The sequence below is a fragment of the Dermacentor silvarum genome, chromosome 6, assembly GCF_013339745.2.
Source record: "Dermacentor silvarum isolate Dsil-2018 chromosome 6, BIME_Dsil_1.4, whole genome shotgun sequence".
Lineage (NCBI taxonomy): Eukaryota > Metazoa > Arthropoda > Arachnida > Ixodida > Ixodidae > Dermacentor > Dermacentor silvarum.
This window is the reverse complement of record NC_051159.1, coordinates 127,365,560-127,390,462: the sequence shown is the minus strand read 5'-3', so window position 1 is coordinate 127,390,462 and position 24,903 is coordinate 127,365,560. Positions and strand designations below refer to the sequence as shown.

Here is a 24,903-nt window from a genome sequence, read left to right as displayed (position 1 = left end):
AGCCGAATCTTGCTGAAAGACATAAGGTCTTCCATTCAAAGCAGTCTCTATCCAGCGCTTTACAACGGTGGCAAGCACCTCCATGTACGCGGCAGTATTAACGCGGAGTCCTTCTGAAAAAAAAAGTGTGGCGGCATGACGTCACCCTCGTTACTGACGATGGCTAACACCATTACAGACGAGGGAAATTTTGTGTGCATCACTGTAGGCACCTCATCAGCGCTTGCGCAAAGCCACCTGTCGTTACGGCGTTCAACTTTTTGGTCTTGGCCAAAGTTCTTTTCATCTGAAAAAAAAAAAAAAACAGAGCATTCCAGGCTCCTCAGGTCTCTTCAGCTTGCTTAGCAAGCGCTTGGACCAGAGCAGACGATTCTTCCGAGTTTTATCGGACATGAATTGCCCCCTCATCATGACATACGAATGGTACCTCAAGTCATCGTGCACAGCGAGCCTGACAGTCGACTCTGCGACTTGGAGCTCCTTTGCATTGGCCGGCATTGACTTTTCTGGGTCGTCACTCACGATGACTTGCAGCCGCCGGAGAAAATCAGGGGTTCCGTCGACGTCTCACCGCTGACTGTGCTTTTTCCTTTTCGCCATAGATGCCATGTCACCGCCAGTATACGTCATTTCTGTCCGCACCTTGTAAACGAAAGACTTCGCTACGTCCAGAAAGGTGGCAATTTCCAAGTCGCTGTGATGTGTGGCCAGGGCGACAAGGACATGCATGGCGTTTCATTTCCTGCGTCAAACTGTACGCTTCCATCTTTGAACAAACTGCGCAGTATGAATGATAAGGGGTCAACCAACAAGAAACCGCACGCCTAGATAGATATGATGAGCCTGCTGGTGTCTTTGGCGATAAGAAATAGTGTTCTCAAATACCTCGCGCACCCGCCCAAGAATTGTAAGCAGCTTTTATTAAAATCCGTCGCGCACGACCCGTAGATATTTTAATGATTCATATGAAAACATAAGAACGCGATGTCATGTTATTTCGGTGATACATACGCGCCAACGTATGAGATATTCATTGTATTCGGAATGAAATGCGTTGCTTAATGATGCAGGCAAACAACACCGCATTTGAGAGCTAAATAATTGCTTGAAGCTTTCCCGCGGTTGCTCACTCTATGATTTTCTTCCACTTAAGTAATTTGTGTTAAATCCACGATACATATATGCCTAGCGAGCTCAGACAAAGGTCACCCCAATCTTGCATACCCAAAACACAACGTTGTAACTATACCATGGTATATGCACTTGGAGGCGCGTTCGTTCAAAAAAATTGACTAGTGTTGCTTGAAATTTTGGCCTATAAAAGTTGGCTATTCTAAAAGTATTGAGAAAACTGCAGTAAATATTCGCGCACCCTTAGCTAACTCGAGCGCTATGAGAGGAGGAGAACACATTAATTAACTAGAAAGGGGAAGAGGTCGATCTAGAGAGCGTGTATCTATAGCCTCATACTCCTCACAGTGGCAAGGAGAAAAAGGGCGTTATAGAACCATCATTGTTTTCTTTAACTCCCTCAGCAATTTGGCCATTATGGATGCCTTTCTTACTGTTTTAGTTTGTATTAGTTATTACAGTTAGCACGAGTTAAGTCGCAGGCTCGGTTTCAGTGGTGAATTAAATTTTATGCGTAAGTGTCAAATGACCCATTGAGCGAAATGCAGCTCCACTCAGGTGAAACCTGGGGAGGTGCGAAGCATGCAGTAATGCACCTCTAATGGGCTCATACTGCCTTAAGCAATGGTTCATAACCCCGTAAATGCGGCCTCCCCATTACGACGACAGAAGGGAAGTGAAATTCTACGCTGGAATGATGAGCGGCAACGCATCCAGCCGTAGAAGAAGGCGATGAAGACGACGACGACAACGAACGCGGGAGCAGTGGCACGAGCGCGTGCCTATAGCGCGAGCACGAGCCGCTTGCTTTACCGTGACGACGACGACAGGAGACGCCGACAGCCCGAGCGTATGAGGTGCACCTAATATTCCTGTCACAGGAAGCCCCGATCACAGTATACGCACTTGCTCTGAAACATATTGTTACGAGTCGTTTATTGAAGTAGAGAAAGACGACGTTCGGCCAAGCGTTGCTCACGCCTCGCTTCCGCCATCTCGGATGCTCTAGTGTGTAAATCGTCTGCTACATTTCACCCAATCACCAACCTGTTATAATACGAATCGGCCATTTCCCTTGAAGTACAGATAAGTTCACTATCCGAAAGAAATCGTATTTGTATTCCAAGCGCCCCCCCCCCCCCCCGACTTTTTAATTAGTTTCAAATTGCATGCAAAGTAGCTTAAGTCCAACATCAAGCTGCTTGTTCTGCAGAATACCCTAAGCAGCTTGCATTTATGACCAAGCCGCTTATTCTGTGCCAATAACAAATTATTCTCATAACCTGTTTTCTTAAGCGTACGTACAATACAAGGTAACAGATACTCTCCCAAACGATACTCACAATTTCGTAAGCTGCAATATCGCAACAGCCGGCGCGGCCACTAGACGAAGCTAAACGCGACACTGTGGTCGTTCGGCTTCGATTTCGATCACGCTTCTTTTAACGATTTCGCAGCAGGCGTCTTCTCCCTTGTACAGCCGGCACTGAAGCCCGTGTTTTTCTACGCACGTGGGGTTGGCGACCGCAACTCCTCGCGCGTGGCCACGCAGAGTCAGCGGCGCGTGAGTTGTCGTAGGCGGCCCTGATCGTGACCGGAAAAAAAGCGTGGCGATAGCGACCCCTGCGTGTTGAGGCGCGAAAGTGCCGAGCGGTGGCCGTCATCGGCGTGGCTCCGTCGACGCGTGCAGCCGCACTTGCGTATGCGTATATAGTCATCGACTCGTACGGGGCACACGGAATCCACAGGTACACTACAGAGACAAAGTTAGCCGAGCTGTATCGGTCAGTTACTCATCTACAATACAAGAGAACATGTATATCTCGCTCTTGCCGTTATAGGAGGACAGGCAAGCCAGAAAAGACGCAGAACCCAAAGTCAGGTGGCGACGCCGTCTTCAAGTTCCCGCACTAGCTCGCCGTGACGTCATGGATTTTACGCGGCGTCTGCTAGCGCTCAGTTAATTTATTTTATCGGTAATGATGAAATACGTCGTATTCTAAAGTAGCAAAAGACTCAACTTAGCAAGTGTTGATAACATATACTGCGCCCCATGCAACGACTCAAATATGAGAAAATACACTGATATCCATGACGCCACATTGGCGTCTAGGGAGCGAGGACTTCGGCATGGAATTAAAAAAGAAAAAAGTGAAAGTTTGGCCTGCATCTTCTCTTTTAGTAATCAACGTCTCACTGCGAAATTAAAAAAAAGTAAGAAAACGAAAATAAAAAACAACTTCAAGAAGAGAATTTTATCTTTACCGTAGTAGTAAACTTTGTGTTACCAGACAAATGAAGATATGATTTTGAAAGGACACCTCACCAGTCCAACCAAACTACCATCTCCGCGTGTTGACAAACTATAGCCTTCTTCGACTCCACCGAGAAGGATGTGTCAAAGACAGGGCTAAGCGAGGGCGAGCGCATCGATGCACTCTACCACCACGCTGTTTCTCAAGTGTCGCTATTCCATAAATGCTCCTTACATCTCCTTTTTACCCTTTGCCACTTCGTACCTCGCCTAATGATCATCCCTACGCATCCACTTTTCAGCGAATCAATCATTCTGTTGCCCCCTTCCTAGACAAAATTGCCAATAACAGGCGGCTGCTCCGAATCTTGTAGATTCATTTCAATCAAGACACGCACGCTATTAGCTTCGTATTCTGCTGCGTTTGAGTTTCGATCCAGCCATTTATTCTGCTTGCGACCATCCTGCATTTTTGTGTCACGAATTATACGGTCTTTGTACTTATTCTTTGTGCGTCGGGTATTAGCTCCTCGTGTTTTAATTCAGTTCATTCCTGGTTGTAGGCTACATTTAATACTAAAAGCAACCTTCCTGAGTGCCTCGGGCCCGCTAAAAACACTGCCACCGAGTGGAGCACATCTACACCTCGACTGAAGAAGACACTGTGTATCAATAAAGCTCCTCATTAACGCATAAGACGAATCGCTTGAGAAACACTCCCTCATTATACAGTGCATTGGAGCACACGTCGAGAGTGCCTCGTTACATAAATGTCGCTAAAGAATCGTCTTGTGGTGTCAGTGAAACGCAGTGGCCACATCAGTCGAGAAGTGGCTCGGCTTTCAATTTAGTACGTTTAGGAATGTTCCCGATAACGTGCAAATCGCAGTGTGCACGGTGCAAGAGTTTGAAAGACAGGGGTGTGATACTGAAAAGGCGCGCACTGCTTGTGGTAAACTGGGAAACTTGGACGCCAGGTAAAGCAAGGAATTTTACGGTCACTGGCAATTTGTCACCAACCGAGAAGTGCGCCGAGCCGGCCGCGACGGTGCTTTTGTGCGTGACGAGATACATTTTAGCAAGCGTGTAGCATGCACCGGTTGGACGTCGATCCGCAAAAGCTACTCACTGCCCGCGCTGGAAATTGCCCCTTCCGCCATCCGTCGAACTTCACCGTAATGCACCAGCGTAACTCGGTGGGTCGTAGTTATACAAATTTAAAAAGAAAAAAAAAAAGGATTTAAAAGATTGGTCCAATTTCGACAACTCTCGACAAACGTATTTACGGCACTTAGTCGTGACTTCGCAGCTGCGTTATGCCATCATTTTCGTCCTGACTTCGCAGCTCCATCCTAGTATTACACGTGCCCAAACAAACAGAGATCAGTTATCAAAGCTCTACGGAATTTTCTCGTGTCACAGTGACTTGATTACTTCTTCTTTTCGTGTGTTTTTTTTTTCTCTCTCTTTTTTTTTTCGCTTGGGTGACTTGATGACTTCCCTGGGAACAGTATAGCTGATTTACAATTTTATTTTCATTCATGTTCCCATGCAATACTATTTCGCGCCTTTTGTTGTCATTGTGCTCGTTTACCCTTTCTTCTAGTTTTTCTTTTTTTTTTCTCTCCATATTCTCCGTAATCCATGGACTTGCTTCGTTAGCTATTTGTTATTGTGTTTGTGCCTCTTTTGTTACGGGGCATACTTCTCATAATTCACAACTAATCAAGATGAAGAATGAAACAAGCTAAAGCTATCCAATATCAATTCGTTTCCTAGCGGCCATCTGTATATATAGTTATGTGCTCACTGAAAAGCTTTGCGATTACGAGCGCGTTGGTGCCAAGTTCCAGATATGGCACGCGAATCGCTTTCTCAAGAAAATCATGTTTCCTGTATACCTTCATATACTGCCTGGAGTCCGAGTGTCATGCAAGCACATTTGTGAACAAAATTCTTACAGCCGTAAATATTAATCACTTTCCAGTGTAAGTGACGCAGAGCCATTGTTAGCTTGTTGCATCACAGTTGGTTACCGAATTGCACAATTATTTATCACCTGGGGAGACAGTGAAAATACACCTTATCCGCAGATACCTGTTCCGTTAAAAGTACTTAAAAAACTAAATTATGGGGTTTTACGTGCCAACACCCCGATCTGATTATGAGGCACGCCGTAGTGGGGGACTCCGGAATAATTTGGACCACCTGGTCCAAATTAACGTGCACCCAAATTTAAGTACACGGGTGTTTTCGCATTTCGCCTTAAAAGTACTCTCTCGTGTAATTTAGTGGCACATTCTTATTCAGTTGCAATGTTTTATTTGTGATCTGCGATTTGCAGTAAAAGGTTGAAGCTTTTATATACGTATAGGTGCCCCTCGGCTGCTTCATTTTTTCCCCTCTCACTCTTGAATACATCAGAATCTGCTTTTGCTCATATTCTTTCTTTGCTGTGGGTTTCTATTTTGTTCTCATTTCCAAAGATTTTCTGGCTGTAAATACTGTTACTTAGAACACTGTGTTATTTTCGTGCCTTCTGTATATATTGTTCTGTTGTCGCTCGCTGTACTCATGGTGCCGGGAGCCCCGTCAGGCGTATACGACATTTCTCCTTTTGCTCCAGCTCCATGACAGTCGAGCAGCTGCCTCATGTATTTTCAGAACTGTAAACAAATAAACTTGACTAAAGAGCGCTAAGCACAAGACGATGTAATCGCATTACCATCTGATAGTGAGAATAAAGTTGAGGCTAGCGCGTGCAAGTGATATTCAATGAACAAAAGAGCCAAATTCAAGTTCAGTGTCCTGTGTTTTTCTTCTTCTATGGCTCGTGGTTGAGGTTTTGTTTAGGGTCTCAGGCCCAGTCGAAGAATTCCGTGAAGCTGTGACAGAGGTTAATAAGGCAATGAAAATCAATACTGGCGTCCATCGATGCCCCATCATCAATTGCGAGTTTCCCAGTATACTTGTGCGGGCAACCGCTAACGCTGCGTCGACTGCAACTGTCACAACTCGCTTAATACTTTGTCCCCAGAGCCGGCGGCTATGCCGCTGTGGGAGACGAGGTGCGTTAGACGAAAGGAGAGGGTGATTGGGTAGAAGAAGGGGAGGAAAGCGGGCATATCGGCGCGTGGGAGTGAATGTCTGCATCGTCGGGGCGCACATTTTATGGCCGCACTATCGGCGGAAGGTCAAGTGCTTTCCATATTTCTGGCTGATAAATTCCTCCCTTTTCCTCCGCGTCGGCGGACACCGTTATGATAACGCGCTGCGGGCGGCGGCCCGATAGGGAAATATCCAACCGCGCTGTTCGCGCTTTCGCGTGGCAACAGTTGCGAGAGCGCCCGCGATAACCGCGGAGCGCGAAGGAGCGATTTTTGCCGCCTCGGGACTTCGCTGCACGTTCGGCCAGAGATACTTATCGAGCCTTCCATTCTAATCAATGAATCGCGCGACCCCCGGCTGCACTTATCGGCAATTAATCACGCTGGAAACCGCTGAAAACAAAACGATATAGTAATCTTGATGGGCGCTCAAAGAACGTATTCCGTGTCGCAGCGCGAGGCAAGATATGCAGGTTGTCGATTGTCTCGAATGACTTAACAACCACATGAAGGCAATGTGCGTTGATGCCAAGGAAAGCATTGAATAAATGAGTCGTATTCTTGAAGGGACGAAGTATAAAGAGAAACATCTGAAGTCACCTATGGGACTGATAAATTATTCTCTCAAAACGATTTGTTTTTGCCTCGTTTAGCGGTAAAGCGTTGTTTATCAGAATGGGAAATGAAGGGCAATGTTCAATTTCTTGAATTTCGCGTCGAAATCCCAATGCTTTTTCTCAAATCCCAAAGTTTTTCTTTATTTTGGCTGTTGTAGCTCAGGAAATGTTCTTGAAGCTTGCCAACTCCACTATGTGTGTGTGTGTGTGTGTGTGTGTGTGTGTGTGTGTGTGTGTGTGTGTGCGCGTGTGCGTGTGTGTGTGTGTGTGTGTGTGTGTGCGTGCGTGTGTGCGTGTGTGTGTGTGTGTGTGTGTGTGCGCGTGTGTGCGTGTGTGCGTGTGTGTGTGTGTGTGTGTGTGTGTGTGTGTGTGCGTGCGTGCGTGCGTGTGTGTGTGTGTGTGTGTGTGTGTGTGTGTGTGTGTGTGTGTGTGTGTGTGTGTGTGTGTGTGTGTGTGTGTTTTAGAATACAATGTAATCCATCTTTACAGATAAACAAATTAACTATGCCCGTGCAAACACCGTCAAAATCTCTGAGGTCCCGGTGAGCTGGTGCAGGAACTTCAAGGCGGCGTCGCCCCCCGTCCTGCCTTCTTGAGGCTTTACTGGATTACCAAACCTCTTATTATGGTTAAGGTAGCTCTCTTCCCTTTGTATTCTAGAAGGGTAATTTACTAATACAGGTAAAATATTTTTTTTCCCATTTATTGTCCCTTTAACATACTTGCATGACCATAGGACTACAAACGATCACTAGGGCCGGTGCACCGCAATAATTGCACTAGTGCGCGTCAGCGATTGGTGCATATTGGTTAACGACGCGGGCCAGGAAAATGCGATCATGGTGCGAAATCTGAGCGAGAACAAAGCAGCGATAAGCTCAACATCCTGTTTTAGAGTTGGTCTAAAAAAAAAGAACAAAAAAAAAAGAAAAAGAAGAAACGATACGAAATGGAACAAAACGCCGAAGTGTGAACCACTACAAAGCGTCACGCACCATCAGCCGCAGGGAGAAGAGAAGCGCGGCAGTGCCGCGTCATCGAAACGTGCCCGTGCCTGCAGCAAAGAGGGTGGCTCAACGCGCCTGCTCCGCTCGTGCGGGTCCAGACGTCTTTACAGAAAAACCATTACGCGCGCGCGCGCCAAGCCAAGCCAAGCCCAGCCCGGCCTGTTGCGGAGACGCGAAGGAGGAAAAGTAGGAAAGGGGGGGAGTCAGACATGATGCACGCGAACGAACGAGGTGGCGCAGATCAAGGGCGCAGCGGACTCCGCAGGAGCAACAGCGGTAGGGTGGCTAACAGCGGGCGTTTTTTGAGCGACGGCGGCCCCCGCGTTTTTTCGACTGGGGGCCATTGGTGGTCACTGACCTCCTCCTCCTAGACGGGTGGCACACGCTGGACACGCGCCTCCCGCGCTTTTTTTCCTCCTCCCTCCACCTCCAGCGCCCCCGCCACGCCTGTCACAAACCACCCCTGTTTCCGTGCAGTGCACGTGAGCGAGCGGGCAAGTTGCGTGCACTGCGCGCGTAGCAGGCGATGTCGAGCCTGCATATGACGAGGAGAATACGCGGATGTTACAAAACGGCATCCTGCCCTTAAAAGTATTTATGGAAATTACGTTGCGTTTACTTCGAGTTTTTGTGGTCTCAGTAGAATTACGTAAGAGGCGATTGTATATCACGGATGATTTTTATAACGGTGTACTGTGTCGCGGAAGAAAAATGCGTGGGAGCCAGATACTTTAATAGTTTACATCAACGTATTCGTCTACTGTCGTATACTGTACAAACAAACTGAAATATCAGTAATTCAAAAGTAAACATAAATGTGGAGCCTAAAGAACATGAAATGGAGCAGTGGCAATATGAATAATCCTAAAGGTACCTACATGGAAGCAGCTCATACAGAAATAAAGTAATGCATGCAAATGAAAAACATGGCAAAAGTACTCAACATGCAACTAGCAAATTTACTACCAACGGAAATAAATAAAACATAAATGGACAAAGCGAAACAACAGCCATGTATGGCAACTTGCAATATCAGTGATTATAACGCTTAAGCGTAGGTTGTCTCTGCGATTCTCGTTGGTTTTGCCTGTATGCGCGGTAACAATATCTGTACCATTAAGGGTGTTAAAAAACGTTTATCGTGTTTTCACTTTTGATTGCACCTATTTAGTATCCATCTATACTCATAACACCAATACTAAAGGTGTGTGCAAGAAAAAATTCACCGACGATTACGATACTACCTAATGCGAAATTTGAGCGCGGCTCTATAGGTGTTTTCATTTCGCGATATATTGGCTGACTCGGACAATCTGTCTCCTGCGGCACGTTGCAAACGGAGCGAAGTGTGGCGGGACTGCCTCGCTTCTCTGGAGATCGCGAGAGCCAGCGTGTGGGTGACGCGTGGGCGCGCTTCACAGCAGCCGCCGCCGACAGACCTGTACCAGACGACGCGCGCTACTCTGGCGCCATCTCGTAGCCATCGTCGCCGCACTACGCTTTTCTTCTCACGCTTTCGCCATACCCTCCTCCGCTTTGCGCCTCATGGTCCCACTGCACCCTCCTCTCCACTTTCCTCCTCGCGTCTTTCATCCCCCGCTGCGCTCGAGCCGCGTTGGCTTTCATCTTTCTCTGTGCTCGTTCGCTCGGTTACGCCGCCGACGCTCGCCGCAGGAACGGGCGCCTGAGAGCTGCGCTCTAAAAAAATAAACTATAAAAAGATTGACACCCACAAGGCCGCTGAAAGGGTGCCTTAAAATGTACACCTGCTGTTGCAACGTCTACGCAGAGTGCACCCTATGAAATTGTTTCCTTACACCAATTAGCGTGTTCGCTTATATTGAAATGTGTCTTTGCAGCTACGAGGGGTGTCAAGGACAGGCTCCAAGCGGAACGAACGTATTGCCTCCGATGCAAGATGCGATTTGATGCAAGATTTCTTATGAAATGAAGCACCTTGATGATAGAAAAAAAGGAATAACTATAGTTTGTGTTATAACTAACAATCATATTGCATGACATTTTTGCATGTCAGCACATTTATTACGTTGCAGGGCCGTTTATATTTTCGGGCTGCGGCCGTGCTTGTTCACCCATTGCACACGTTGAGCGCTGCACAACAGCAGTCGCGCAAGGGCCCCTTCAAGCGTTATTTTTTTTTTCATATTTCGCGGCCTTTTTGTTTTTTTTTTCTCGGCAAAAACAACCAGGCAGACTTGAGCAAGAAAAAAAATGCATGAATCCCAGGTTATTTGAGGGGCTCTTCAACTTTATAATTGACATGCTAGTGATTCAAGCAAGAATTAAGAAGTTGATCAAACGAAAACAATTATTTAATACATATTCGGTGATGAAAAAATTGATGTGGTTTATAGCTTTGGTTAACCCTGGTTGATAGCGAAAGCTTCACTGCCCTGGCTATAGGCCCATTGTAGAGCTGTGGCCGAGGTGTGGTTTCGCAATGATATACAGACATGTTTGCAATGAATACAGTGTTTATTCATCATTTCTGCGGTGACACATCATCAGACACTGCGGTGATCAGTAAAGTAGTGAGACTTTGTTGCAATTCGCAGCCGGGCCCAACTCTACTCGGGCAACGGCGGCAATGTCTCCTTTCAGTGCTCCGTAAAGGCCTAAATATAGTCCGACGTAGCGTGAACGTTATGTAACGTTATGTCACGTTGGGGAGAACAACAGCGGCTATAGTTCGACCGATGGTACGACGTACTGGCGCCGCCAACGTAACCGGAAGCGCGGCCAATGCGCTCCGACGCGCACGGCGTCTGATGACGCTCGCCCGCGTGCCGATAACGTCGGACTATAAACGCGCCTTAATGCTCTCTGGTGGTTTGACCTCTAGCTCTCAAGGTGAAAACTGTAGAGTCGCCGACGGCTGCCCGAGGTAGCGTAATGAAGCTTTTCCTTCAGAAATACTATATTTGTACGTACACACGACTACCGCTAATATGCAGTTGGTACGATTTCTGTAGAGCTCTTGGTTTTTTTTTTTTTTTTTTCTAATCTTGGTTTCAGTTAGCTGGGACAACATATGTGGGATCACCATATGATCATGTTAGATCATTCAATATGGAGCTTGTGGAGAATTTCGGGACCTTATAATAGTGTGGGCGTGCGCTAAAAAGACCTAATAAAGAGTTTTAGGTATACAGGCGGATGTCATTCCGGTATTCCGGTATAGGCGGATGTTAAGCGCGCATGAGCGGCTGGATTGGTGGCGCCACCTGGCTGCGCGGATCTCAACCAGACAAACACTGAGCTATTATTGCAGTGTGTTCTACTTCGCTGTGGGTGTAATTTTCGATATTTGCGTAATCGTGAACACGTTGCATGTTTTAATATTTTTTCGAGACCACTCGGGGAACACGAAAACGCGTTCATAAGGCACAGAGGTTAGACGAAGCGTCCGGTAAACCGGTATTACGCAAACGCCATTGCGTATATACCGGAATACCGGACACGCTAACACTGTAATGCCTCGGACACGCTAACACTGTAATGCTAACACTGTAATACCAGTGCGGTATGCGAGCGCCTCAAGACGATTGCAGCGTCTATTAACAGCATGATCTTGAGACACATGGGGCGGAGCAGAAGTGCTGGAAGAGAGCACACGCCAAAACATTCATAGCTGTGGCCTAGAACACCTTAGCTAAACGTTATCGCAATGAATCCCGGATATTTCTTTTACAAATGTTGCTTTTCATATTGTGTTACCTGCATGGGTTTAGCGTTTTCTGGAACTTACGCAAGAGTATATATATTTTTTAAATTTCACCACGGTCAATATTCGAAGATAGTCGCCCTGCCTGGGAAATATAATCCCGCAGCTCATAACCACCCCACAAATCGACAGAGCTAGCTGCTATGCCTCCGAAATATCCTGCGCAACGGGCTGCTCCACACCGCAGATGCCGCAGGCCCAGTTCCGCCGCTCTCCCTCTTTACAACCGCGGTTATCAGTGGCGCAACAAAGGGGAGGGGGGGGGGGGGGGAGTTCGGGGGTTGTAACCGCCCTTCCCCCTCCCACGCGTCCAGCCCCACCAGTCCAACGTGTTCCTTCAGCGCTCTGTTCACATTACCGTGTCAATTTAGGAGGTGGCTTGAGGTCGAATTGAGGTCGAACAAAAATTTAAGCCCCCCCCCCCCCCCCCCCCTGGCAGAGATCCTGGGTTGCACTACTGGCGGTTATAGACGTCAGACATCTGGGCAGAAAGGTGCTTAAGCGCCCTTGTCTTTGTAGCAGCGATTTTAATGACGGCGTTTGTAAAATCACGGATCGGAAACAAATTCCGAAAGGCCATTTGCTATACTCAGTTGTGCAATTTGCTGAAAGCTGGACCAAACCTAGAGGAACTTCACAAGAGTCGTTGCCGCACTTGGAGCCGCCCCCATCCGTTAGCGAAACTGTTCTAAGTCGACCCTTCGCCGTCTGTCCAGCGTCACGCAGGTCACGTGACCAGAAGAGGAAGAGAGACGCGGCGGGGAAGGGCAGGTCACGTGACCAGCAGAGGAGGAGAGGCGTGCTGGGGGAGGAAGCGACTCCAGCAGTACGAGTTAGTTTCCTCTCCTCCTCGCGCCCAGCGCGGAGGCGACCTATGAGAGGCCGCGCTGGGCGCGATGAGGAGAGGCGATGGGTATAAGAGAAGGTGTTTCTGCGCGGCGCGCCCTTTCAGATAAAGCGCAACACACAGAGCTGCTGCCGACGCCGTCCGTGTTTCTCCGCGTTCGCGCCGAACGTGCGCGGTGTCTTGACTGCAGCCGATGCCTCTGGCGGCGGCTTGGCAGGGTTCGACCAGAGAAGTGGACACTGGTCGAGTAGCGTCGGAAGTCGTTGCCTCTTCTCGCCTCGCAACGTTTCAATATAACTTCCTGTTGTAGATCTGTGTTTACTTATGTTTACGCCATTTTATCACGTGCAACACATGGAAGGGGCGGATGATCTTTTTAGTCTTTGCCTTGAACTCTTTTTCCGTTCACCTCTCGATACTTTAACAACATCACTCGAGGCGCTGTGCTCGAAGCCATGACGGGATAGTACTAAACTCGCAACGAAGTGAAGCCACGTGAGTCATTGATTGATTTAGGGAGTTTAGCGTGCGACAGCCACAATGGGGCTAGGCGCCATGGTGGCAAGCTCCACATTAACCTTGACCACATGGACTGCTTTACCCCGCAAGTAAATCGAAGTGCACGAGCGTTATTTTTTTTTTCGCCTCCATGGAAATGTGGCCGAGGAGTCCAGGAATCGAGCCCGCGACCTCGTGCTCAGCAGCGCAACGCCATAGCCACTGATGCTGGTGAAGCGACGTGGCAGCTGATCGCTGTATTTGATATGTAGCCACTGCGACTGAAACTGTTGGGCAAATAAATCGAAGATAACCGAGTTGTGCTTCTCATCCTTCTAAATACGCTTGGACCATTGAGCAATCCCGTCAATATACAGTATATAGATAAGCAAGGACCTCTACTACATCCGACGACACTGCACACAAGTATAACGCCGGCTGCCGAGACGGGCTCGCGCGGCAAACGGTGCGGCGTCTTCGACGGGCTCCCTGACCGAAGGGCAAGCGCACGTGAATGGCGTAATGCGGGGCGGCCGGCCGCACATGAACTTGGAGCACGACTGGCGCTTCTCTCGCAGATCTCGGCTCCCGCCCCCCTAGGCCTGCTCTTCTTTCCATCGCTCTGCCCTTCCGCCCATAACAACCACCCCCCTCGTCCCCAAGGGGGTGAAGTGAATTGCTTGGAAGCTCGCACGTGCGCGCGGTTTAATGTCTCGGAGATCGTTTTCTTCCGTCCACAACAAGGTGTACACGCAGGATCTCTGAAGCGCTTGTAAACGACCGCATTATTTGCTTTCAAAGAGGTCGGGCTTGCCATTTACGCTCGAGCCTGTCGTTTTTTTTTTTCTTTTTTTCTTTTTACGTGCGCTGTGCCACGAAAATAGCCCTCCCTCGGACACCCCTTTCTATTTCTTTCTTTGTGTTTAGACGAGCTCTCCGTCGTTACAGAACAAGCATGGCGGGTTGCTTCTTTTCATATCGTTAATAAAAGTGAAAGCAATTTAAAAAATGAGCAAAAACAATCTAGTTGCCTTTTCACAAGCGGGAAGCTCGATCCTGCACGAAATTTGCGCTTGTATGGCGGACACAAGGAAAGTAAAAGTAATAAAACAACAAAAGGCGCAAACATGGTTGTTGACTCGACCTTCCACTATACTGGCAAGAACAGTGTTCTTGCTTTTCTTTTTTTTTTTCCCTACATGGCTACGCGAGGCGACCGTCAAGAAGCAAGCAAGGGCGAAAAAAAATAACTTTGATGCGAATAACCTTGCTCGATGTTCTCTCGCAAAGCGAAATAGTATAAATGACCACGGCGTAACTACCGTGTACACTGGGAAAATAACGAAAGAAATGGGCCCGCAACGCCACACAGATAGCAATTTTCTAAACTACTCCGATCGCCACTTAACCCCGCAGAACGATGACTTCGTCTACAATCACTGCGCATATACGTGACCGTTTTGGCTGAGCCTAACCATCCGTCGAGCGGTGCAAAACAGTGATTATGTTTAGCGATTCCTCGCCCAATGGCAGGCTCCTTTCAGTTGTATGCGTATATATATATATATATATATATATATATATATATATATATATTTCTCTGACGCTTCCCTGTGTTATGAACAATTTTATAAGAGCACTTATGCTAGTCATGCCGTTGCGGGGAGAACTGCGGTATAATTTCGACCACTTGAGGGTCTTTAGTATGCACACAAAGCACCAGTACACGAGCGTTTTTGTATTAATCCCCCCATAGGAATGCAACCGCCGCGACTGGGAATCGAACCCACAGCCACCGCCGGTGTGTGTGCGTGCGCATGTGTGTATGTGTGTTAAATCGACTCGCTCATACCGCCATCCTATGCGTATACACGCGTTTTCAGCCGTAATCGAAAGTCGTTGCAATTTGTAACTCGACTAAGACCTCATGCATGTAGACGAAGAGTTGCAATTCCTGAAAGAAGCGAGTTTCCCTTGGGGAGGAACATATACGATGATAGCGCTGAATGGCCTCAGAAACGGCACGTGTGACATTCGTGTTGCTCTATTATTTTAAGGCGAAGCATGCTTCTCCTCCGAGTAAGCACAATTTTTGGCGCGTATCTCGACGTTTTCGTGGGCCAATCACGGAGATAGGGAAGTCTAAAAAAAATCACCGGCGATTACGATACTCCCTAATCCGAAATTTTGAGCGCAGCTCTACACGTGTTCTCATTTCGCGATATATTGGCTGGCGCGGGCAATCTGTCTCGTGCGGCACGTTGCAAACGGAGCGAAGTGTGGCGCGACTGCCTCGCTTCTCTGGAGATCGCGAGAGCCAGCGCGATGGATGGCGCGTGGGCGCGATTCACAGCAGCGGCCGCCGACAGACCTCCCAGACGACGCGCGCTACTCTGGCCATCGTCGGCGCACTGCGCTTTTCTTCTCACGCCATCGCCATACCCTCCTCCGCTTTCCGCCTCATGGTTCCGCGGCACCCTCCTCTCCGCTTTTCTCCTCGCGTCGTTCATCTCCCGCGGTGGCGCTCCGCGTTCGCTCTTTCATCCTTCGCTTGTTCGCTCGGTTGCGCTGCGGGACAACACCGACGCCGACGCCCGCCGCAGGAATGGGCTCCTAAGAGCTGCGCTCTAATATATGCCACCGGGGCCACTGGCCGTTGGGTTGTGCTCCTGGGGCCAGTGGGTATATATGCAACTGGGATCATTGGGTATACTTTCACTATAAGGAAGACGTACGTACACTCGTCCGTCCTCTTACAACAGAAGACAATATGAACACGACAAAGCGTCCCGCTGGGGCCCCACTATGGGGCCCACGCTGCAATGATTCGCGCAACGCTTCGCATTACGTAGATGTCTGTTGAATATGCGCCAAATTTTTATTGATTTGTTTTCCGTATGTCTTACACGCTGAAAAGAGGTTCACGCACAGCAAAGTACACTATCGGTAATAACGTATGACCTACGATGACGCATGACGATGACACGCGCCATCGTCACGCGCGAAACAGCCTACGCGCTTAATGTGGCGCGAGTGCCTGTGGTGAAGGGAAAAATGTATAACAGAAGTTAAATGTCGAGCCCCTATTTTGCGCCGCACCCAGAAGAAACTTGATTTTACGTGACGTGACGGAAATTGTGCGCGTAGAAATTCATTGCGAGTTTCCCAGCGTCTATTTTGCGCCAATCCGCACTTCCACTGCTACGAGACGGCAGCCGCGTTACTCATATACAGCTGGCGTTGGTCTTCGATCTAGCCATTATTATGAATTTCCTTCAGTGACGTGCCGTGACCTTGGTGAGGAGAATGGGCTCGGACGAGGCGCACACTCTTAGCATTTACACGACAACGTGTGTTTGTATTGGATGGTCCTGAGTTATTGTCATAGTTGCCGTTGTTGATGCACATCATTGCAAACTACAAGGTGAACTCTGAAAGCCCGTGCTCGAACAGCGTACGGTGGGCTAAGATTTGTCTTGTAAATTTTCGCCAGTCAAGGCAAACTGTATATCAGAAAGCCACGTAAGACTGCCTTGTACAATTCCTACATTGCAATTCCATCGAGATCTACTGACTTCTGCCATAATTTTACGCAGCTACAGATACTACGCTCGTTGAAGTCCTTAGGTTGACTTTGGAGAATTTCGCAATGAGCGTGTCATGATCAGGGAAATGCCTGCGGTTCAAGAATAACTTTATAGATTGAAAGGACGCAAGGACGGGACAATACGGGGGACGACGAAAAATTCCATACCCACAGGAGCATGCTTCTACTTGCGCAACATGCGAGTTGTGACCAGAAGCACTGTCGTGCAAGAGTAGGACGCCTTTTGACCGAATGCCGCACCTGCTGATTTTGATGGTTTCCCTTACTTTTCTCAGGAAGTTAGCATAATAGGTCCCGTTACGGTGGCACCTTTCGGCATGAAATCTCTTATCGCCGCTTCTTGCTGGTCCTAAAAAAACTGTCAGCACCACCTTGCTATCTGAAGGCTGCGCGGGTGATTTTGGGCGGGGGAGGTGGCGAGTCGTAGTGCTTCGATTGTTTAGGCTGGACTTTAGCTTCTGGTTCGTAGTAATGAACCCGTGATTCATCCAGTGTAATCAATCTTACAAAAACGTCTTTTCAGTTTTTAAGGCACGACTGCAGGGCACTCATTCCTCCTTGTGAAAAGCAGAAAGCAAGCGAGTAACCTAATGTGGTGACACCTTCGTGCATGTGCAGGCGTTCCTGAATAATATTTACTATGGACCCTGCACTGATCTTGAACTTTTAAGCTAGTTCTTGAATCGATATGCGGTAATCTTCTAAATGATGGCCTCCAATTTTGTGACAGTGTCCTCATCGACGGCTGAATGAGGTCGACCGGGAGTCGGTGCCGTTTCGACCAAGTTGCGTCCACATTTGAACTGCCAATGCTAGTAGTTAAATACGTCATCATCCGCACCTCCACCAGAAAAAAATGTCACGTTTAATAGACAGGCGACTTCTAAAAGAAGCCGTTAAAGTCCGAGTCGTCAAAGGGGCAGCGCAGCACCGACAAAAGACCAAGGTGCTAGTTCGTGAACTAGACCGTCCTCGTATTCTTCTAGGAGCAAGTGGCACAAGCGCGTGGCAATACGATGCGGCATCTGTCCCATACACCGTCCTTATTTCTTAAACTTTTTTTTGCGGTGTGCTGCCTCTGAGAATGGGGAAGCTATTAACTGCCCTGTATTCCACTGGATCCTCCTTCCCACTTTTCTCAGTCCTCAGATTGTTAAAAAAACAGAAAGAAAAAAAGAAACCTATTAGGAAAGAGCTGAATATTTTTTTCTGGTCTATAGAGGTGCACGCCTAGCACTGCGTGAATTTTCTTTAACGCACCTATAGTGAAGTGGGTCAGAGGAAATCTGTATTGAATGACCCTCCGTGGATATGCTCATGGCAATGACAACTCTTCGTCGGCATTGAGACTATCGACAAGTTGATACAGGTGTGCATAAAGGTGATGAGGGAAGGAACAGACACACGGTGAGATAAAAGCGTGTACGTGTGGTCTGCCGAAGGCTGGCCTGCCGACTTTTTACGTGCGAGGAGCAGGGAGTGTGCATGGCTGAGGAAAGAAGGGCATTGAAGGAGGAACTGGATTGAGAGGGCTGTGTGCCCGCTGATTTGCAGTAATGTTGTGAGGCTTCGAGCATGCATGGCCTTGACGCAGCTATACCTGTATTGTGATTCAGGTTGCGTATCGCCTCGCAGACTTGTATTGCCTTGCATGTGAGCGTTCTTCTGTTCTCGATTGACTGAGTGTATGTGAAGCTTAGGGGAGTTGGCGCCTCCGAACTCCGACTGCCGCAGGAAATATCTCGAATACTGCGCAATAGGTTAGGAGATTAAAAGAGAATGAAACTTTCATCGCCGCTAGTTGACGATAAATTGAGCAATCAAAGCCTCGCGTCTTTTGTGAGTCTGAGGTGAGACAGAGTACGACCCGCAAGGCTTGCGAGCGGGCTAGTTAGCATTATCCCCGCGGCAGTTCCCACGTATTTAATCCCACCGTTTCACTTTGTTGAAACGGTGGGATTAAATACTTTGTTTGCTAAATTTTGTTGACGTTGTCGCCCCCGTCTTCCTTTCGCGCTCGAACTGTGCTGGTTATTTGTTACATGCCTCGAGAAACGCAACAATCCACCCCGAGAACGCATTACGCGTCGCCACATGTATTGTCTTTCATCCCCTTCTCTGAATAAGATATGGTGCAACATCTGGCCAAATAGGGACAATGTAGATTAGAGTGAAAAGTAATATTAAACTTCCACGCCGTCTCTCGTGCAGCCTTCGTCCCCATATCAACGTATGCGCGGCTTTCGCTTTGAGCATCTCGCATGTGCCAATGTTCCCATCATAGAATGTTAGCTAGCGCCGCCTAGGTTCGTCTACGAACAGCTTCGAGATGAAACAACGAGAGCGAAACGGTTGCTCGGAACTCTCAAATTCCTGCACAGCAGCACATACCGACCCTGCGTGATTGGATTGGAAGCGCGCGTCTTTCTACGGGCCGAGTCGCGCGAACGGGCCAAGTATAGGGGGTGACATCGCTTCCCAATAACGCCTCGCAGAGATACCGCTTTTCTCGCATGCAAGAGTGCACTCGTATTGGATCCGCGGACATTATCAAACAAAGGAGGGGACTCGGCATTCGGACAAGCCTTTCAATGCGGCTGCCTTTTCTTCGTCTCTCTATGGGATTTGTGAGAACCCTTGTATGTCGGCTGCTCCCGCGAGGTTCTCAACTCGTCATGCGTGCGCAAGTGAGCGGCGGCGCCTGATACGTGCGAGGCCGATACGACCAATTTCCGTTGTCTTCTGGCCTTCCTATTCGTGGCAGCCACACGCTGTATAGGCCAACTCGGAAAGTTTCTGGGTATACGACAAGGAGAAGGGAAGACAACGTGTGCCTATTCCTCTTCTTGCGCAATATATTCGGGCAGCTCGGATAACAACGTGTAGAACTTTATGGGAAGCTCGCGGCGCACCGAACTGGAAGTAATTGGAGCGACGGAGCGGATAGTGTGAGATTCTGCGCTCCTTATTTCCATCGGCAGCGAGGAGATCCACCGAGACCGGCAAACCTCAGGACTCCCAATTTCCGCAGGAAATACCTCGAACCTCGTGCAATGGGGCCAGAGATTAAAGGAGAATGCAACTATCGCCGCATGCATGTGCAAAATAAATAGAAAAAAAAAATCAAAGCCCTTTTTAAAGTTGCTCAGTGTTTACGTACTATAAAACCTTCGTATGCAATCTGCATTACAAGGGAAAAGTCGCGGCTTATTCTCAGAAATATCGCATGTTCTAACACGAAACGACGAGAATGCTCTAATATTCGTGCATGGGCACCGAAGTTCAATGAACACATTAAATCCTATATAACCCAACGTATACGGACAAGACAAGCTGTCAGTGTTTCACGTTTTCGCCATTGCTGTCTATTACAGGAGCGTGCATGTCGCTTTGCAGGATGGTGAAATTGCTTTACTGTCTCAGCAAAAGTGGCGAACTGGGCGAGTTGGTGTGGGTTCATAGTTAGGAATAGTTGTGTGCGTGTGTGTGTGTGTGTGTGTGTGTGTGTGTGTGTGTGTGTGTGTGTGTGTGTGTGTGTGTGTGTGTGTGTGTGTGTGTGTGTGTGTGTGTGTGTGTGTGTGTGTGTGTGTGTGTGTGTGTGTGTGTGTGTGTGTGTGTTGCTTCATTTGCTACTGAGTTCCAATGCCGCCAAATTTCAAATATCACATTTCTATCGACATGATCGCACTATCACACTATCGACTGTGTCTAGCCCTAGACGCATTATGTACAGTATTGTTATTGTAACCTAAGAGGGCATAAGGGGATACTAAATACGCATAGGCATAAGCGGCTTTCCGCGAAGCAATTACGTGACGACTTTTTAGATAAATATTTCATAGATCATTACAACAATACTCCAACGCAAATATATCATTGTATCCTATTGCAGGCTTGTCTAAGACCTGAAACGTCAGGCTCAATGAGACCAGATGTCGCTGGAAATATTGCACCTTCGAAGTATATTTAACACTATATTGATGTATATAGGGGGAGAGGGCTTCGTCCTGCTGCGGCAGCTGCTGCTGCTGTTGTTGTTGTTGATGATGATGATGTATATTTCTAAAGCATATTGCTTATCCCGACGAGCGCTCATGCGTCAGCAGCCGCTACATGCGGTTACACGCATGGTCTTGTTATCAAAGCGATAATGGCGGAGTCAATCACATGCATCTTTGTTTTGCTTTTCCTCTGACTACGCGTCGCTCTTCACGCGCAACTTCACCGCGCCTATTTCAAATCGACACTAAAAGGAAAAATAAGTTGGGTTGTATTGTTAAATTACTCTTCTACAATACCAAAAAAAAAAAAGCAACTTTTACCACGAAAAGAGGCTTGTCAAGCCGGCAAAGAAGCAAATACGGAAGTTGGGTAGTACGTACGATACCGCCTTGACGTTTCCGCACCATCTCGCCGTGACATCACGTATTTTGAGGGCATCTGCTGAGGTCGTTACATTTTTTTATCGGTAACGATGGACTACGTTGTATTCTAAAATAGCCAAAGATCAAAGTTATCATGTTTCAAGAATATTTACTGCGCTACAACGACCCAGACATGCATGGCCAAATATTTTGAAACCCGTAATGTCACACTGGCGTCCCGGAATCCATGGAGCTTCAATGAAAAATCATAAAGAAGAGAGAGAAAAGAAAAAAAAAGGAACTTTGGTCATTATTTTATCTTCTACTAATCAACATATCATCACGAAATTAACAAAAATGGCTCTTGGGAAGTATACTTTGCTAGTGTAAACTGACTCTGTGTTTATTTCTATAGCGGGGACAAAGCTACCAACTGTGCTTCTTATATATAAGAGCCACAGTTGGTAGCTTTGTCCGCTTAGCATGCAGCACAGAGGTTGTGATCATTCAATACTTCAAGCTTTACCCAAGACAAAGGCACAATAAAAGTTTTCATTTTCTGTCCCATTCTCTCTTGTTTCCCTCAAGCCTACAGCCGTACGCGCGTACCTGCTGTTTAAAGCAGACAAAAATATATAGTCCACGAAGAAGACGGAAGCCCGATTAAGCAGCGAGCATCGCTCTTGCTGAATGAATCGCCTCGGCTGAGAAGAGTTCCCGCTGCATCATTAGCGGCGGGCGCGCTCAGTAGAAAACATTCGCTTAATTTGTACGTATACTATATCGTTACAGTATAGCGCCTTTGCCAAGACGTAGTAAAATGTGCGACAGCCATTAGCCAACGCGCAGTTAAGCTTTTTCTTAGATGAAGTATAGCATGCATGTGTCGTATTATCGTATCGATAATTTTCGCTAACAGTTGCTCACCGATTTCATGTTTCTATAACTCATCGCTGCTAAGCATGACATCAACTTCACAACGCGTGACCGAAAGCACTGCGTCTTTCGGATGTACCGATGTCTCAGCCGTAAAGTGGTACAGTCTATATAGTACAAGGCTAGCTCCTTAAACGGCTTTGGCATGTGGCTTTACCGCCTCCATATGTCTACGTCATATGTCTACGTTCGCGCTGTCACACATCATGGATCAACATCAACTAGCCTGGTGGCATACTTTACCGCCTCGTCATTACCACGTATGCATGTGTCATCTTAGGCACTATTCTCGAGCTATATGACTGTGCGGGATACTTTAGCTTTTGCGCACGCACCACTGCAGCGACGTCCCGTCGGTCCACCTGACCTGGAGGAAGGAAAAGGAGGGAGCATCGTGTAACGCGATTGAAGTCAACAGTGTCGCCCCAACACGTGGTGAAAACGTCAGAGCCCTGAAGAGACGTGAGAGCGCGCGGTAGGTTTTAGTACTCCCGGTTGATTTTTTTCGATACCCATTAGCATTTTCCTTCCTCCATGCCCATTCGAAACTAAACATCTCGGAAAATCTCGATCCTTGCTCCGTTATCTCGACGCAAGAGGTCACGTGTTGGGCCGACGCTGAGCAAAGGGACTGGCATTACAGAGCGTTCGCTTGCCAAGATTGGCTGCATGACGTAATGCCCTCTCCTAACTTCTTCCTTCCTCCATGCCACCTGAATCTGCCCGACGTGAAAATAGCTCTGCTGGGAGACGCCTCTCACCAAGCGCTGTCGTCATGTCCGGTTCCTTTAGATTCAGCCAATGCTAAGCTTATTGAAATGTGCGGCACCTGTTCGGGGGGAGAGGGTGTGCTTTACTACGAAGCGCGTTGCACGCTCCGCATCTGAAGCTGCGACAACGGTAAGACGGCACAATTATAACAGCCGTGACAGGTGCTCCGTGGGGTATCATCACAACGTTGCAGGCTTAGGCAATACGAGCGTCGAATCCTAAACTAACCATAATGTGAAGCCAGCCTTTAGTCGTAACACTGTAAACACACACGTCACAACCGCATTTGCCAACAGAAAGTTGCGACGCCTGCATGCAGACGCTCGTTCAGAGCGGCTGTAGAGTCAACGCGCACGTCGCTCAAGCAACGCACACTCACCGGCTGCGCTTCGAGACGGTGGCGACGACGGATCCCACTGATTTCGAACGACGCCACAGATGCCGCCGACGCGCGCCGAAGCGCGCGTTCCCGAGCCGTCCGTGAAGCCGCCGCCGCCGCTCGCGAGTCGCGGCCCGATGCAAAACAAGCCAGCCGCAGCGCCATCTTTGAATCCGGGAGCCACCGGGAACAAAACCCGGAGCTCTCGCTCTCTCCTCTCGCTTCCCCGATCTCGCTAAGGTCTCTTCAATACTCGTCGGCGCCTGGAAAGCGCGCCGTCTGCAGATGTTCTCGTCGGGACGCGGCAGCAGCAGCGGCTTCGCGCATCCGGACCGTCGGCTTGCCGTCGAGCCTCCTGGTAAACACATCGCCGACGACGCGGGACATTCTTTTTCGGCGGGAACGCCGACGCTAACGGCGTCGCGCCGCGCGTGCTCAGGAGGCTGCTCCTCCTGCAGCACGGCGGCGGCACTGTCCCGGGCTGCGCTAGCGACAAATTAGGAATATTAATTAGACCGCGCCTGCGTGTTCGAGCCGCGCGCTTTTCCCCTCGCCACAGCGCGTTGCTGCCGCAGCTGGCGCCCGGAACTCTCTTGCGAGGGGAGGAGAGGAGCGGTTCTTTGTCGATGAAGAGCGCGTAGGCCAAGATATCGATCGTACACGCGGGTAATGCAGAGACGCGGAGGAGAAAGGATGGCACAGACAGGGCGCGTGTAGGCATTGTGTAGGCACTAGACACACGCAGTGTGCAGCTAGGGGGAAGACTCTTCTTGCACTCAGGGCCCGCGAAACGGATGATCGGAACGTTCTCCGTCTTATCGAAACTTTCAGCTAGACCCGTGATGCCTTAAGTTTTGTATCCATGTAAACGCAGTTTGATATCGTTTGGTTCAGTGCTACTATCGCTTAGCACCATTTCAAAGTTCGCTCCTTGCTCCTAATCTATGAAATAAGCTTCGTTGTATAGGCTCCGAGTAGAGATGCACCGCGGTGTGCGCGGTAACGTGCGAACGAATTAAAGACGTAAAGACAAAAACCTTGCACCACTATACATATAAGCACCACGGGCGATCAGCAGATAGCTTGGTGCGGCTTGATTGATGTACTGATTGACACAATCAGTCAAGCGTTTTCTTAACGCGATTAGCATTTGGAAACTTCACCCACTTTGCAGTCTGTCTGTCTGTATCTAACCTCTTTCACGCCAGCTGTGGTGACTGGGCACGTCGCATTGGGCATGTACGTCCACTGGGCATGTAACGCTCTAAATGACAAAAAGAAAACACACCCTTTAAAATTTCTTCGCTGCTGGGCGCAATCCAATGCGCGTCATATATATTCAGACAATTTTGTTTGAATGCATATTCGTGCGCGCCATGCGCGGACTTCGCGACAAGAACGATGCCGCCACCGCACCCATCCCTCACCAGAGCTGAAGCCACGACCTGGAGGCAACTCCAGACCAACACCTATCCTCACCTCACGCTCCTTCACGCGATGTACCCCACCCTTTATCAGCCCCTTTGTCATTTTTGTACAGAGCGAGCTACCCTCTATCACACCACATGGCATGCCAAAATATCCCCAATAACTCCCCACATCGAAACGCAACGCACGAGCAGTGGGAGATGGTGCTGACC

General features: G+C 48.4%; 1 long non-coding RNA gene across 1 annotated transcript in view; it reads right to left on the bottom strand.

Moving 5' to 3' along the window:
* LOC119455953 (uncharacterized) overlaps positions 1–24,114 on the bottom strand; it is a 77,030-nt gene extending 52,916 nt beyond the window's left edge. The window contains exon 1 of the long non-coding RNA XR_007467556.1: positions 23,264–24,114. This is a non-coding gene — a long non-coding RNA (uncharacterized LOC119455953). The remainder of the gene's footprint in view (positions 1–23,263) is intronic.
* Positions 24,115–24,903: the final 789 nt, after the last annotated feature.